Below are 17442 nucleotides of genomic sequence, written 5' to 3' on the forward strand. Positions count from 1 at the left end.
AATGACTTTTATTCTGAGATCTTTATAGTCCCTCTGTATAAGATCTCAAAATTTTGTGGGGGACACTGGCTATAAAGATTTCTTCATAGTCAATGATTTCCACTCTAAATTTAATTGTAAAGATTTCCCAATTCTTTTGTGGGAAAATAAAACAAATAAACCTAATAATACAGAGATTTCATCTTAAAGTTCAACAAACACATCACACCTACATTGCCTCCTCTTTTTCTATTTAAAAATTTTGATGAAATCTTTTTTTTTCTTTTCTCCCACCTCCTCCATCCATTGAAAAAATTCCTTCAATGGCTATATATATATATAATTTTTCACTCTAAAACTATCACCTAAATTTAATGACTAGCATGTTTCATTTTTGGTCCTCTGGAATAATTAAGAGCCATAGTATTAATCATAGTTCTTACAGCTTTCGAAATTGTTTGCTTTTATACTGTTGCTATTGTGTAAATCATTCTCCTGGTTCTGCTCATTTTTTCATCAGTTTATAAAAGTCTCTTAATTTTTTTATTTTTTTAATATTTATTTATATTTTTTGATGGTTCAGTTTGTCTAAATTATCATCTGTTATTCTTTCTACTTTTTGCTAGATTAAGAACATTTCCTCATCTGCAGTTGTGAAAGGTATCTCTTTTTATTCATTGTGAGTTTGTTTATAATGTGACTTTTTAATTTACCTTATGCACCATTGAAGATTTCTAGATATGAGATGTTGGTTTAAGCCTGATTTCTCTGTCACTGCTTTCTGATTTTTCCAAATTAAAACAAAATGCTATTAATTATTAAATAAATTGAATTTTTACTTTTTAGCCAGAATGATTTTTTTAAACATTACTACTTCATAGAGTAACTTCAGAGTTAGTAATTCTACGTTTCCTTCATTCCAAGTATTTTTTCCCCATTATCCTATTGAGAGTCTTGATTTTTGAATCATTCAGATGAGTTTTGTTTCTTTATCTAGTTCTATGAAGTAGTCTTTTGTTACTTTCCTTGGTGTTGCATTATATATGTTAATTGATTGATGTTGATTATATTTGGCTGACCCCAAAATGAATATTTAATATCTATCCAATATTTAATTCTTCATTTATTTCTATAGTGTCTTAACATTTTATTCCAATTATTCCTCTGTGAATCTTGTTAACTGTAACCCAATATATTTTACATATTTTGTAGTTATTTTGAACAGAATTTCTTTTTTCTAACTCTACTGAGTATTAGAAGCAATATACAGAATAGCTGATGATTTTGTGGATTTATTTTATATCCTGTTTTAATGAACTCATTAGTTGTTTCAGCTGATTTTTATTTAAATCTCTAGAATTCTTCAAGTAAACTGTCATATCATCTGCAATAGGTATGCAGCATGAAGTAATCATTCTCTCCACCATTAAGGAGAGCCTTATGTAAATACTCCAGCATTGAAGTCAGTGTTACTTGTATAAAATTAACATCAGGTGATTTCTTGAGGGAAGCACAAAATAGTTTCTAGGATCAGAAGCTGTTTTCTATTACTTTTCAAGAAACTTCTCTCCTCAAATGAGTTCAGTACTTGGTCAGTCTTTCTTTCCTCAATTCTACCTGAATAACAGAAGACTTCAACATACATATTGTTATTCAAATGCTCTAACTTCCTAGTTGCTCAATTTACTCATTTTACATGATCTCCTTCACTATCACATCTCAGCCATTTACAAAGATGGTCATACTCTTGATCTTACCATCACCCATAGAGGCACCATTTCCATGTTCTTATCACAATCTATTGCCATTCCACCTTGCCTCCAGTCTTTCAATCACTAAATTCTGTTCTCCATCTACATCATGATTTCCAATCTCTCAAACCTTTAATTGTTTTTTAAGCCATCACCCTTTACTATCTTATACTCTTTTCTGTTTCCCATTTTCACTTTCAAGTAACATAAGTGTGTCTTCTTCTGAGTGGCCAGAAAGTAAAACCAAAAACAAAATCTATGACATCAGTTTAATATAATGATCGTTTGGACTTCCCTACCTGAAACCCACTTCACCATAAAGAAAATATGTTATTTGGCTCACAATCTCAACTGATAGATGATTTAATCAGGAAGTGGACTACGTATCATCTCAGCTCTTCCCTATTATTACATCATTGGGATATGAAATCAGTTAGCAAATGATGATAATAGTTTTCAGATGATGAGATTAATCTGCAGTTTTATAGAAGATAAATTGGAGAAGAGAGAGATGAGTCAGGAAAACCAATTAAAAGTGGTTTACAACAGCCAAGGTGAGAGGTGATATGGAGTTATTTCTACATTCTCTCTAGGACTGATAGAAGTTATTTGAGTGAAGAGAAGGTGAGATGACATGGCAATAGAAATGACAAAATTTGACACCTGATTAGATATGGGAAATGAGGAAGCTAAAGAAATAGGGAAATTATTTGAGATTGTGGACCAGGTTGATTGAAAGTTTATTGGTACCCTTAAAAGAAATAGAAAAAAATTATAAAGAGGGGTGGTTTTGTGCAGGTAAAGATAATAAAGTCTGTTTTATACATGTTGAATTTGAGATGGGATTAGCACATCCAGTTCAAAGTATTCAATAAATAATTGGTGATGTGAGATTAGAGTTGAGGAAAGATTAGAGCTAGGTATGCCATGCTGGAAGTTATATACTTATAGATGATAATTGGACTCACAGGCTCTGATGAGATCACCATGAGAAAAAGCTATGGATTAAAAAAAAGATCCAACAAAGAGTATTGGAGTTCACCACAGTTGGGGGGCTACTATAGATGGATAATACATCAAAAGAGATTGAAATGAAGATCCCTTCAGTGATGAGGTAAGAATTCAAATGGCAAGAGGTCAGAGAAGTGTGAGAAGAGAGTAGTAAGTGAGTGCAGACTTTTTTTCCAGAAATTTTGGTGATAAAGAAAGGACAGAGAAAGGATAATATCTTGAGAATATAGAAGGGTCTGTGCACTGAAATCATGTAGCTTCAATTTATTCCATTGTTATGTTTACCAGGCAGTCTTATAAAGTAGATTTTCCTCATGAGAAGAGAAGCCACATGTGTCTAATTCAAATTTTTAGATTGTGTAATTATTATATTTGATACTCAAATTCTCCAATATGGCTGTGGTCTCTTGATGTAACCATTCCTTCCAAAACTGTATCTCTAAATATATCATTGCCTGTTTCTCTTTTTAAAAATGATGCTCATCTTTTCCTGTAGGCTTACCAGAGGAGATTTCCTTAATGATCTCTTGACTTAAATATAATAGTAGAATACACTGGCCATTCTTTGGTTATCCCTCACTCTTGCTATAGAACCAGCCATATTATTTTTCTGTCAGATAATTTATTTGTTGATATTCTGACTCTGACAAGATAATTATACTCCTAATTGCAATTGTCAGCTCATGTCCCCAAAGCACTTATCACCAAATGGGTGATTTCTAATTTCATTTTCAGAGACTATAATATTTCAAAGTTTGCTATGATACAACATCACCAAAGGAGTATTGTTAGAAAAAATGATTTTTTTTCAGGGAGAAATTTGGGTTCATTAAAGTAATTTTGTAATCTTTCAAAGACAATTGTTGTCAATTCTCCTTTTCTTTGCTCATTTATATGCTTAGTTTATTTTTTTATCATCAAACTCTTAGAAATGAGGTTTGTATGTGTGTGTGGGGGAAGGGGACCACATATTGACTTCAAAATCACACATTACCATTAGCAAAGTTTTATTAAATATTTTGCAATTACATTTCAAACTTCTTTAGGCAGCATCTGAAAGTGTTGAGCATCCCATGCATTTTTTGAGGCACATTTGACACTTCTGATTTAAACAATAAACTTTCTTCATTCATTTGGTGGTATAGATAGTTAGATCTTAATCTTTTGAGTAATTACAGATTTCTTTTAGGGAATAACAACCACATTGTTCTTTGGAATTCTCTTGGATCATTTCTTCATCAGAAAAGTCTTTAACAATTATTCATCCTTACAATTGTTTGTTTCTGTGTACATGATTCTCCTAGTTCAGATCACTTTACTTTGTATCAATTCATGTAAATCTTCTAGGGTATTTCTGAAATCGTCCTGGTCATGCTTTCTTATAGCACAATTTTCCATCACAACCTATACAATACCTTTTTTTTTTCCCCCTGAGGCAATTGGGATTAAGTGACTTGCCCAGGGTCATACAGCCAGGAAGTATTAAATATCTAAGGGCACATTTGAACTCGGATCTTCTTGACTTCAGGGCTGGTGCTCTATCCACTACACCAACTAGCTGTCCCTCTATACCATACCTTCTTTAGCCATTCCCCAAATGATAGGCATCCCTTCAATTTCCAATTCTTTGTCACCACAGAAAGAGTTATTATGAATATTTATCTTTGTACAAATAGGTGTTTTTCTTTTTTATGATCTCTTTGTGATACAAATCTAGTAGTGGTATTGCTTAGTCAAAGTTCATGTGCAGTTTTATAGCACTTTGGGCATAATTTCCTAATGTTCTTTAGGTAACCTCTCTTGGTAGTTAGGAACTGAGATTCTTTCATGTCTTTGGGAAATATTTCTTTTTTAAGATATCTTGCAAAATGATCCTTCAGTACCCTCAAAATCATCACTTCTGGCATGGTTCTCCTTTCTTTATATTTGGTATATTTCCATTTTTGTTTTCTTTAATGTCATTTTTTTAGGAATGTATCTTGGAATGCAACATTAGAATCCAAATGTACTGACTCCTCTTTCCTTGAGGAGAAAAGAAATTCTTTGTGGAACTCTTCCATCTCTTATCCATTGTCCTCTTTATAATTTCTTTCCAAATGACTTTCTTATGTCTTTGTTTTGGTCCCTTACCAAGTTTTTAAAATTGTTTTTTTTTTTTTTTCATTCTACTGCTTCTTAGTGTTTTATTAGGTGAAATTGTTCATTATCCTCTACCATTATTTTCTTTAACATTTTACAAGCAAGCATATATCCTAAGCCAATGATGCCCTTTTGCTCTTTCTTTCTCATTGGAAAGTGGGTCAAGCATTTATTAACTAAATTGGGCTTTAGACTTTCTTAGTTTACTCATTATGTTGCTTGATTTACATTGATTATGACAGTTATGTAAAGGGGTTTAATCAATGTTGATGTTTTTCCTTCTATCCATTTCCAGTTTTTCAGCTACAAAAATTCATTTAAAGAAGTCATGTTGGAGTTTTAATCGTATGTCTTATGTCTTTTCTCATTTTTATTCTTCCTTATGGCTCTGAATTAATTTTGATCTTTGTTCTAATAATGAATAGATAGATAAATCAGGAATTACTCTCACATCAGTAATGACTCACTTTTTATAAGTTAAAAGAATCAATTTAATGTGTTTGTATGTATGTCTGTGATGGATAGCACTTTCCAATACTTTCTTTTAGGAAAGTACTCATGATGTAAGGATATGGGAATTGTTTCATCTACAAGTCTTTGGCCTCTTATTTCTTACTCTTGATGCATATAATGCCACATATTTTTCATTATTTTCACCTAAACCTGTCTTCATATTGAAGTCACTGAAAATTAAGGTACTTGGTTATTTAATTTGGAGGTCCTTTCACAGTCTTAGAATATCTCTGTGTCTTAATCCTCTTCAACAAATATTAGCACATAAGCTACAATTGTTTTCTTAATGATCTCTAATCAAACACTATCATGATTGCTACAATAAAATGGCTTTATTTCCCATGAAAAGTTTCTAGTAGTCTTTGGATGCACAATTAATCCAACTTGGCAAACTCTTTCATTTGTCCTTCCCAGGAGTATTTGTGAGCCATCTTTGAATTTACACACGACTGCATTTTGTCTTCTGCTTTCATTTATACTGAGGATTTCAAGATTTGTGATTTACTTCCTCCAGTAGAACAAGCAACTCTCATTTAGAGGACCATAAGCACAGTTACTGTTTATAGATATCCTAAAACTTGCGTGATTTTAGCACTTTTTCTACCATTGTGTCTTCATCACTGCCAGAGCAGAAGGTGGTTGCAAAGAATTAAGGACCATTTTATATTTTTATTTATTTTATGAGTTACTATCACATAGTAATAACAATGACTATCATTTATATAGTGCTTATAGATTTGAAAGTATTTTTATATTTATATGTAAAATCTCAATATATCTCTCAACAACCTTATGAAATAGGTGCTATTATTACTCCCATTGTCCAGCTGAGGAAACTGAGTCTAAGGTTAAATGGCTTACATAGGGTCAAACACAGTATGAATCTTGTGCTCTATCAATTATAACATCTAGCTTTCTCACCAAGTAGTCAATCTATTATTTGCAAATTTCTCTATAGATAGGCTGGTCCTATTAAATAGATAGTATATTGCTAAGACCAGACATGAAGCCTTTCTGATATAGTAGTGTTTGTCTTCCTTTGGCTATAATATTTGAGAATCCTGATCCACTTCCCTACAATGCTGAGACAATAATTTCTTATTTCTGATTATGAAATTATATTAGATTATGTAACTATCAAAACTACAAATAGTTTTGTGTGGACCTGTCTTCAATTCCAAATTTTCTTGTGATCTAGAGTAAAAAAAAAAAAAAAAAAAAAGTAAACCTTTTTTCAGAATCTCAGCATTGAAAAGGATCTTACTGGATCATCTAATCAAATTCATATTTGAATAAGAGACTAAAAATATGGTTCTCCAACCTGCCCTTTAAAGATTTTTAGTGATCTCTGTGGAAGTAACTGTAGCAGGTGCAGGCAGTTCTTTGAAACAGCTTACTCCTTTTAAAAATATTTTTAATTCTAACAAAAAATGTCTTTACATTAACACTAAATCTACCTTGCCGCAATTTCTACTATTTCATCATATATAAAATAAGATGTTTAGACTAATTTATCCATTAGGTCCCTTCCATCTCTAAATTATATAACCTAAGAGATGGAGGTAATAGAAACTGATATGCTTGAGGTTTGACCACTTCTGGAAAAGTGGATCATTGAGTTAGTTCCTAGCTCAGTAAGGATGAATTTTTGAATCCATGGTAATCAGAATGAGTGCAGGAGTTGATGAAATACAGCTTATTAGGATTATACATAATTCCTATGAATAAAATGTTTCCTTTCAGATACTTACCCTTTCAGAGTAGTAACTATGTTATTTGACCCTTGCTCCATATAAACCTTGCTTCTCCCCATTCACAACACCAGGTGACATGTCTTGGTTATTAAGCAATATACATTTGACTACAGAAAGACAGAGGTAAAGTACAAGGATTATTGTTAATAATAGCACTTTCCCCACTGACTGTTCCCTTCCCCCCCCCTTTTCTCCTGCCTGCCTTCCCTTTTTCATAGTTAGTGACTGTGCATAATTAATTCACTATATAGTCTTGCTGTTCCCATTTCCCCTTTGTCTCTCAGGAATCATAAAACCTTGAAGAAAAGGAATTAGCATGTGGAAAGACAGATTTTTAGAGTATCCAAGGTAAATGGGAATATAATTAGGACTGCACTGGCTTGTAATTAAAAGCAGGATTTATGTACTTCCCCATTATCTGTGGAGATAACATGAAGAAGAAATATGGCTAATTTGGGCACAGACATGACATTTTTAGCCCATAGCTGTGGAACTACCTACCTAGGTGTAGTAACCCTAATAAAGTTACCTGTCAGGTAAAATTCTGGCTACTTTATAAAGTTTTCTCAATTTCAGGGAATTGTTCTGAGTATAAATTGACTTTAATTTGGAAGACTGTTTCCTCTTGTGCTGTCATACCTAATTACCTATGCCTTACCATTTAAAGCAGGAAACTTTTATGCAGGTGTTAAGAACTGGGTAAAACAAACTGATTCTACATTCAGATCAATATGGTTAAGAGACAGCTTTCCTGATACCATTCCCTTGATATAGTTGGTTTTAACTTTTATTATCTTTAATCCAGATCTTAAGAGTAAGGCAATAATATTTTTTTTTCAGATGATACAGAGTGGAATACAGGCTTTGGTTTAATAACCATATGATAGTTCAGTATTGTTCTTCTGATTGAGGCTTTGCCATTACTGTACATTACCATATTAACAGGTGTATAATTTGGAGCCATTCATTTTAATTTATTTATATGTTTCATTTTATCAGCCTCTTCTAAGGACACATTTGGCACTTTCTTTCATATGCTGGTTCATCCAGTGAGTTGCTTCTCAGTTGCGTAATGAATATTTGCGCTGGTAACTGCAGCAGGTGTTTAGGCTCTTGGCAGAGTTGTGTCTTGGAAGATAACCAACCCAGCTTGCAGCATATCCTGTGAAAGGAAATTTCAATTCTACCATAAGTTTCTACTGTTAATATATAATATGTGTCAGAGAATCTAGGAGATTCTATTGATTCTGATGAATGCACTTTTTTTTTTAAAATTTTAAAATATTGGCTATTTATTTCATTAAATCTTTTCCAATTATATGTAAAAATTAAATCATTTAAAAAATTAAAAAGTTTCAGATTCTTTCCCTCTATTTACTCCCCCCCTTCTTGAAAAAACTAGCAATTTGATATTTATGTATATAAAATCATCAAAAACATATTTTAGCCTAGATTCAGAGGTTATTTTTCTTTCTCTATAGGTAGATAGCATTTTTCATCATGAGTTATTTGGGGTTTTCTTGGATAATTGTCTTGATTGTTGTTACAATATTGCTGTTACTATGTACAATACTCTCCTAGTTCTACAAATTTTGTTTTGTATCAGTTCACATAAGTCTTTCAGGTTTTTTCTGAAAAAATCTTCCTTTTAATTTCCTAATACAGAATAATATTCCATCACAATCATATGCTACAATTTGTTTAGCCATTTTCCAGTTGGTGGGTAGCACCTTAATTCTGAATTCTTTGTTACCACAAAAAAATAGTAATACATATTTTGTACATATAAGTCCCTCCCCCCCTTTTTTTTAATACTTTGGGATTATAGATCTCTTCGTGCTACTACTGGGTTAAAGGATATGCAGCTTTATAGTCTTTTTGGGAATAATTCCAAATGTTCTCCTGAATGATGGACCAGTTCACAACTCTACCAACAGTTCATTACTGTCCCTGTTTTTTCAAATCTCCTCCAATATTGTCATTTTCTTTTTTCTATCATGTTAGCGAATCTGATAGGTCAGAAATGGTACCTCAAGGTTGTTTTAATTTGCATTTCTCTAATCAAGATGATTTAGAGCATTTTTTTTCCCATGAAACTATTGCTAACTTTGATTTCTTCCTCTAAAAACTACCTATTCGTATCTTCAGACTATTCATCAACTCTCGAATGGCTCTTATTTTTATAAATAAGTTTCCTTTATTTGACCATTATCAGAGAAATTGGCTGTAATTCCTCCTCCTTCCAATTTCTTGTTTTTCTTCTCATTTTGGCTGCATTAGATGATTTTTGCACAAACAAAACTATCAAAAATCAAAATCATCTATTTTATTTACTGTAATCTTCTCAACCTCTTGGTCATACACTTCTCTCATCTATGAATTTTTCCCATTGCTCCCCTAATTTATTTAATAAACTTTGTCTAAATTAGATATCCATTTTGATGTTATATTGGTGTGAGATACTGACTTATGCTTAGTTTTTGACAAATTGCTTTCTTGTTTTCCTAGCATTTTTTGTCAGATGTTGAGTTCTTACTCCAAAAGCTTGGATCTTTGAGTTTATCAAACACTAGATTATTATGGTAATTTACTATTGTGTATTATAAATCTAATCTATTCCAAGGATCCACCACTCTGTTTCTTAGTCAATATCAAATTGTTTTAATGATTATTGCTTTTAATATAGTTTGAAATTTGGAACTCATAGAATTGATATAAGTAAAATTCTTCTTAATAATTAGAGCTATCCAAAAGTATAATCTGAAATTGGTATCTTTGAAATTTTTATTCAGAGGCAGAGCCAAGATGTCAGAGAATAAATACAGCTGTATCTGACCTTCCCCAACCTTCTCTCAAATCAGATTAAATCTCTAAACTGGTTTTGAAGTGATAGAACCCACAAATATTTGGAGTACAACACATTTTCAGAAGAAGATACTTTGGAAGAACTTCATAACAGGTCTATTTCAATTGGACAGGGGGACAGCCTGCCAAGTCCAGATCACAACTTGGGGAATCCAGGGCAAGGAGCTGGGTTGGGGAGTCGGAGTGCATGCGTATACCACGGAATCTTCTATAAGGCTTTTGGGCTACTCTGTCCTGATTGCAAATGGGTGGTTAGCAGACCTGCTATAAAGTTAGGAATCTGTGCCCAAAGAAGAACTAGAGGTCATTATTGATCACAAAATAGAAAATTTCAATTATATTAAGTTAAAAATCTTTTGTACAAATAAAACTAATGCAGACAGGATTAGAGGGGAAACAATAAACTTGGAAAGCATGTTTATAGCTAAAGGTTCTGATAAAGGACTCATTTCCAAACTATATAGAGAATTTACTCTAATTTATAAGAAATCAAGACATTCTCCAATTGATAAGTGGTCAAAGGATATGAACAGACAATTTTCAGATGATGAAATTGAAACTATTTCTAGTCATATGAAAAGGTGCTCCAAATCCACCTGTCAGATTGGCTAAGATGACAGGAAAAGATAATGAAGAATGTTGGAAGGGATGTGGGGAAATTGGGACACTGATGCATTGTTGGTAGAGTTGTGAATGGATCCAACCATTATGGAGAGCAATCTGGAGCTATACTCATAGTTATCAAACTGTGCATACCCTTTAATCCAGCAGCGTTTCTGTTGGTCATCTATCCCAAAGAGAAGGTAAAAGGACCCATATGTGCAAAAATGTTAGTGGCAGCCCTTTTCATAGTGGCTAGAAGCTGGAAATTAAAGGGATGCCCACCAACTGGAGAATGGCTGAATAAATTGTGGTATATGAATGTTATGGAATATTATTATTCTATAAGAAATGACCAGCAGCATGAATATAGAAGGGTTTGGGGAGACATACATGAACCAATGCTGAGTGAAATGAGCAGAACCAGGAAATTATTATACATTTCAACAACAATACTACACGATGATCAATTCTGATGGATGTGGCTCTCCTCAACAATGAGAGGATCCAAATTAGTTCCAATTAACCTGTAATGAATAGAACTGGCTACACCCAGAGAAAGAACACTGAGAAATGAGTATTGACCATAACATAATGTTTCCATTTTTTCTGCTATTGCTTGCTTGCATTTTTGTTTTTTCTTTGGTTATTTTTACCTTCTTTCTAAATCCTATCTTTCTTTTGTAACAAGATAACTGTATAAATATATAGACAAATATTGTGTTTAACATATACTTTAACATTTTTAACATGTATGGGACTACCTGCCATTTAGGGGAGGGGGTATAGGGAAGGAGGGAAAAAGTTGAAACAAGTTCTTGCAAGGGTCAATGTTGAAAAATTTCCCATGCATATGTTTTGTATATAAAAAGCTATAATAAGAAAAAGAAAATTGGAAACTAGTATGGAAGAAACTAGGAACTGACCCCCACCTAATACCCTATACCAAGATAAGGTCATGGTCATAATAGGTTCATGCTTTAGACATAAAGAGTGATATTATAAGCAAGTTAGAAGAACACTGGTTAGTTTATCTCTCAGATATGTGGAGAAGAAAGGAATTTGTGTTCAAAGAAGAACTAGAACTTGTAATTTAACACTTAATAGATAATTTTGATTATATTATGTTAAAGAGTTTTTGTACAAACAAAACTAATGCAGACAAGATTAGAAAGGAAGCAACAAATTGGGAAAACATTTTTATATTTAAGGGTTCTGATAAAGGCCTCATTTCTTAAATATATAGAGAATTGACTCAAATTTATAAGAAATCAAGTTATTCTCAAATTGATAAATGGTCAAAGGATACGAACATAAATTTTCAAATGAAGAAATTGAAACCATTTCTAGTCATATGAAAAAGTGCTCTAAATCACTATTGATCACATAAATGCAAATTAAGAGAACTCTGAGATAGTACTACATGCATCTCAGATTTTCTAACATGATAGAAAAAGATAATGATAAATGTTGGAGAGGATGTGGGAAAACTGAGACACTAATACATTGTTGGTGGAATTGTGAACAGATCCAACCATTCTGGAGAGTAATTTGGAACTATGTTCAAAGAGTTATCAAACTGTGTATACTCTTTGGTCTAGCAGTGTTTTTACTGGTGTTATATCCCAAAGAGATCTTAAAAGCGGGAAAAGGACCCACATATACAAAAAAAAATGTTTGTAGTACTCCCTTTTGTTTAGTGGCAAGAAACTGGAAACTGAATGGATATCCATCAACTGGAGAATGGCTGAATAAGTTATGGTATATGAATGTTATGGAATATTATTATTCTGTAAGGAACAACCAGCTAGATGATTTCACAGAGACTGGAGAGACTTATATGAACTGATGCTAAGTGAAATGAGTAGAACCAGAGATCATTGTACACAGCAACAACAAGATTATACAATGATCAATTCTAATGGACGTGACTTCTCAACAATGAGATGATTCTGACCAGTTCCAATGATCTTCTGATGAAGAGAGCCATCTGCACCCAGAGAGAGGAGTGTGGGACTGAGCATGGCTCATATCATAACATTTTCACTCTTTTTATTATTATTTGCTCACATCTTATTTTCTTTCTCATTTTTTCCATATTTCATCTTTTTCTTTAGCAGCAAAATAATTATATAATCATGTATGCACATATTGGGGGGGGGGGAAGTGTCAAGGTATTAACTTCCCCAAAAAAGGGAATTAAATACATATTTGAAACATCAAAAAAATTTTATTCATTGTTTCAATGATCTCTGATGTCAAAAGAAAGCAAATTAAGTCAGCAAACATTTATTAAGCACTTGCTGTGTGCCAAACACTTCAATAAGGCACTTTACTGCTCTTGGGTGTATTCTCTGGGGAGAACATAAAAATTATGTAAATCATTATCCCATATTGGGACTGTTCAATATTTGGTTCTGTAGCAACTACTGCTCTATCAGGCCTAGGTGCTAGGAACAACTTTGTGGAGGTTCCATTTCTGCTGAAGTCTTTAGTCTGTCATTGTTTGTTTTGGAAAAAACCAAATATCCAATATACTCAGTCATCAAGCAATGGGAATATTCTTATTACAAACTTCTTCTTTAAAGTAGTTGTTTCACGAGATCAACCAAATCATTTCTAATGGAGCAGTAATGAACTGAACTAGCTATACCCAGAAAAATAACTCTGGGAGATCACTAAAAACCATTACATTGAATTCCCAATCCCTATATTTATGCACACCTGCATCTTTGATTTCCTTCACAAGCTAATTGTACAATAATTCAGAGTCTGATTCTTTTTGTACAGCAAAATAATGTTTTGGTCATGTATACTTATTGTGTATCTAAGTTATATTTTAATATATTTAACATCTACTGGTCATCCTGCCATTTAGGGGAGGGGGTGGGGGGGTAAGAGGTGAAAAATTGGAACAAGAGGTTTGGCAATTGTTAATGCTGTAAAGTTACCCATGTATATATCCTGTAAATAAAAGGCTATTAAATAAAAAAAAAAGTAGTTGTTTCTGTAGTCTTTGCCAGAATGAATGTTTCCCCTCCAAAAAGAGATCTCTCATCTCCAATTAATGTGAAGCAAAGCACCCCAGTCACTAAATGCCCTCAGTCTTAAATCTGTCTTATCACTTCTATTTTGCCTCTCTTTCTATTTTTCCTTTTTTGTAAATTTCTTTTTATACACATTGTTTTATGAATCATGCTGGGAGAGAAAAATCAGAACAAGAGGGAAAAACAATAAAAGAGGAAGAGGAAAAAAAAAAGTGAACATAGCATATGTTGATTTAAATTCAATCTCCATAGTCCTTTTTCTGAATGCAGATGACATTTTCTGTACAAAGTCTAATGGGATTGCCATGGATCACTGAATCACTGAGAAGAATCAAGTCTTTCATAGTTGATCATTGCATATTCTTGCTAGTTCTGTTTGTTTCACTCAGCATCAGTTCATGTAAATCTTTTCAGGCCTTTCTTAAATCATTGTGTTCACCATTTTTAATGGAACAATAATATTTTATTACTTTAATATACCATAACTTGTTCAGTCATTTCCCAGTTAATAGGTATCTATTCATTTTCCAATTTTTTGCTACAACAAAAAAAGTTGCTATAAGCATTTTTGCACATGTGGGTCCTTTTCCCTCTTTTATGATTTCCTTAGGATAAAGACTCAGTATTTTTTTTTTTCTCTTAAAATGTAGGGTCTCCATTAGAAATATCACTCTGATTTAGGGTTAAAAATTTTTGTTGCTTATTTAATTTAAATTTCAGTTGTGAAAAATGCAGGCAATCAACATCTATTTTAAAGTTTACTCTTTTAGGAAACTACAGAAGACTTTCTGTCTTCTGGCTCTATTCATTTTTATTGGCATGCCTGTAATTCTCTCCTGCTTCTTTACCTATCAGATTCCCAGTTCTTTAAAGTTCCAATTCAAATCTACAAGAGGCTCACATCAAAGATATGAGAATGCCTCCAATTACCCTGTATATTGTATATTATTGTATTGTACCCTGTATATTAGATTGTTGGTCAGTTAATTCAGGAAATGTTTTGCAGTATGCCAGACAACATGCTATATATTGTGAATATAAAAAAATAGAAATGAGCCCTGCCCTCAAGGAGCTAATATATTTAGACTAATCTTTGAGAAAAAGCCAATAGACTCTCACCCCTATCAGAAATCCATTCCTTACCCCCTCTCACATGCCCAGGTGACTGGTGACTCAGTGGATAGAGTGCTGAGCCTGAAATTAGGAAGACTTTTTTTCCTGACTTCATATATGGCCCTCCTTTATGATTTCTTTGGGATAAAGACTCAGTATTTTTTCCCCTTAAAATGTAGGGTCTCCATTAGAAGTATCATTCTGATTTAGGATTAAAATATGTATTTTTGTGAGATGTGTGCAGGTGTTTATATATGTATTATCAAATTCACTTGAATCTTCAGACTTCTCCAAAGAATTGAAAAATTCTATATTGAGATAGTTTTGCTTTGCCTTTTGTAGTTGTTGTTATGGACTTTCATAGCCATCACATATGTACATATATAATGTATGTAATATATATAGATATTTCCATATGTATATTTATACACATATATGTGTGTGTATATATACACATACACACACATATATATATATATATATACACACACACATAAATATATCTGAACATAATTGTAGCCTACTTAGGGAAAGTGGAGGAGAAGGATGAAAAGAGACGAAAAGAGGAAAAAAAGAATGAAGTAAAAAGTGTACAGCAGAAAACAAAAGAGAACCTATAAGGAAGCAAAGAAAAAAAAAGTAATGAATATTTTTCTATTATATATGCTTTCTTGAAATGGAAATTTATTGTTACATATTTCAAATCCTCCTTAATGTTCTGCTGGGCACACGAGAATGTTTTGGGGATTTAAAAAAATTCTTTTTTATTTAGTTTAAAAAATTTAGTTTTAAATAAAAACATTTAAAAAATAAAGTTCTATTGTCTAATCTTGTATTTATTTAAATAGACCCTTCCTCCCACAATAAGAGTTCATCCTACTTAACAATAAATATTATTCTATTTGAGAAGATCTATGAAATATTTAACTCGTATAGGACTGCTTGCCATCTGGGGGAGGGGGTGAAGGGAGGAAGGGGAAAAATCGGAACAGAAGTGAGTGCAAGGGATAATGTTGTAAAAATTTACCCTGGCATGGGTTCTATCAATAAAAAGTTATTTTAAAAAAATCTATGAAAAACACTGGCTATAGCTTTTAATCAATGAGGACAGGCATTAGTATTGCTGTGAAAGACCACACTGAGGACTTTTTATTAGAAATGGTGAAGAGTTAGTATTATAGAGAGTTTGGGGTGGGGCAGGTTTACTTTTTTGGTTTGCATACCCCACCCCCCACAAGATAATACATGACTATGTCTCAAGCTAGAAAATAGGGATTTTGTTCTCTATCCCCATCCTGAACATGCTAAATATTCCTAATGCCTTCCAGGGGTCCTCAAACTTTTAAAATAGGGGGCCAGTTCACTATCCCTCAGACTGTTGGAGGGCCAGACTATAGTAAAAACAAAAACTTTTTTTTTTTTTTTTTTTTGTGGGCCTTTAAATAAAGAAACTTCATAGCCCTGGTTGAGGGGGATAATCATCCTCAGCTGCCACATCTGGCTCGCAGGCTGTAGTTTGAGGACCCCTGCTTAGAATATGAAGTAAACAGCCTATGCAAGTATAATACCCAGGTTTCATCTGGCAATATCCAAGAAGTGGATGTTGTGCCTAAGGAGCTGATTGTCACCAATTGGACAGTGAGGTGGGCTAAACGGGATAGTGGAAAGACAAAGACCTTTCTGAATATCCATCTGCCTTGTAAGTATGAAATCAATCCTCAATTGGTCTAAGTTCTTTGGAACATAGTTTCCTCAAGACTGACATCAAGAAGCCAAAGGCAAAAAGAGAAGGATAGAATTTAGAAAATCAGGCCAGCATACGTGACTATCAATTACTCAAATTAATCTCAAGGCAATTTGGTACAATGAAAGAACTGTGCCTTTGAAATCAGGAACTGAGTCTTAAATTCTATCTCATCAATACTTGTTTCCTGTGTGAACTCGGACAAATCACTTAACCTTTCTGACTCTGTTTCCTCAGAAAAAAGGGGGCTTGAGGCAGGTAATGTCTAACGTCCCTTCCCTTTCAATAGCTTTAGAAGCTATAATCTTTTAGGCTATGCCTTATGACCAAGGTTAAGGAACCTTGAAAACATTACCATCCTTAACAAATGAATCAAACAACAAGAACTCTTAGATTGTGTTTATCAAGGCTGCAACAGAACTACCATTCACCTTCAAGGTGTTGCATAACACTTGAATTAAAGACTTTCTGGGTGAAGATAAAGTTACTGTCCTAATGAATCCAGGCTCTTCCTTGGGAACTTCAAGGTCTGAAATTTTTGGTCATGCTGTCTTCTATACCTAAAATGAACTATCTCTTCATTTCCATTTTTGAAGTTCCTTCTTTCTTTTATAGAATATCTTCCCCATGAAACATTCCTTGAAATTGACCTAGATTCCCCAAATAGAAATGAGCTCTTTACCTCAACACTCTCAGCTTTGCAAATTCTGACCCATTTTGTTAACCTTATACCTATCTATCCCTCTAATTACCCAGTACTGGTTTCCACATGAAACCCTTTCTCCACTTAGTTCAGTGAATCTTATTTAATGAAAGGTTCTAATGTCTGCACCATCCTGGTACCTGATGCATCCTCACACTGATTTTAGATCCAGCTTCCCAACTTTTGTCTGAAAAAAACTGTTAAGTCTTGTAATTAATCAGTA

General features: G+C 33.1%; 1 long non-coding RNA gene across 1 annotated transcript; it reads left to right on the top strand.

The window, feature by feature from the left end:
- The first annotated feature begins 2267 nt into the window (after window positions 1–2267).
- Window positions 2268–8429, top strand: LOC116419656. Its single transcript, XR_004229924.1, has 3 exons — window positions 2268–2354; window positions 2701–2844; window positions 8147–8429. It is a non-coding gene; the product is annotated as an uncharacterized LOC116419656 (long non-coding RNA).
- The last annotated feature ends 9013 nt before the right edge of the window (window positions 8430–17442 follow it).

Source organism: Sarcophilus harrisii, chromosome 5, assembly GCF_902635505.1.
Source record: "Sarcophilus harrisii chromosome 5, mSarHar1.11, whole genome shotgun sequence".
Taxonomy (NCBI): domain Eukaryota; kingdom Metazoa; phylum Chordata; class Mammalia; order Dasyuromorphia; family Dasyuridae; genus Sarcophilus; species Sarcophilus harrisii.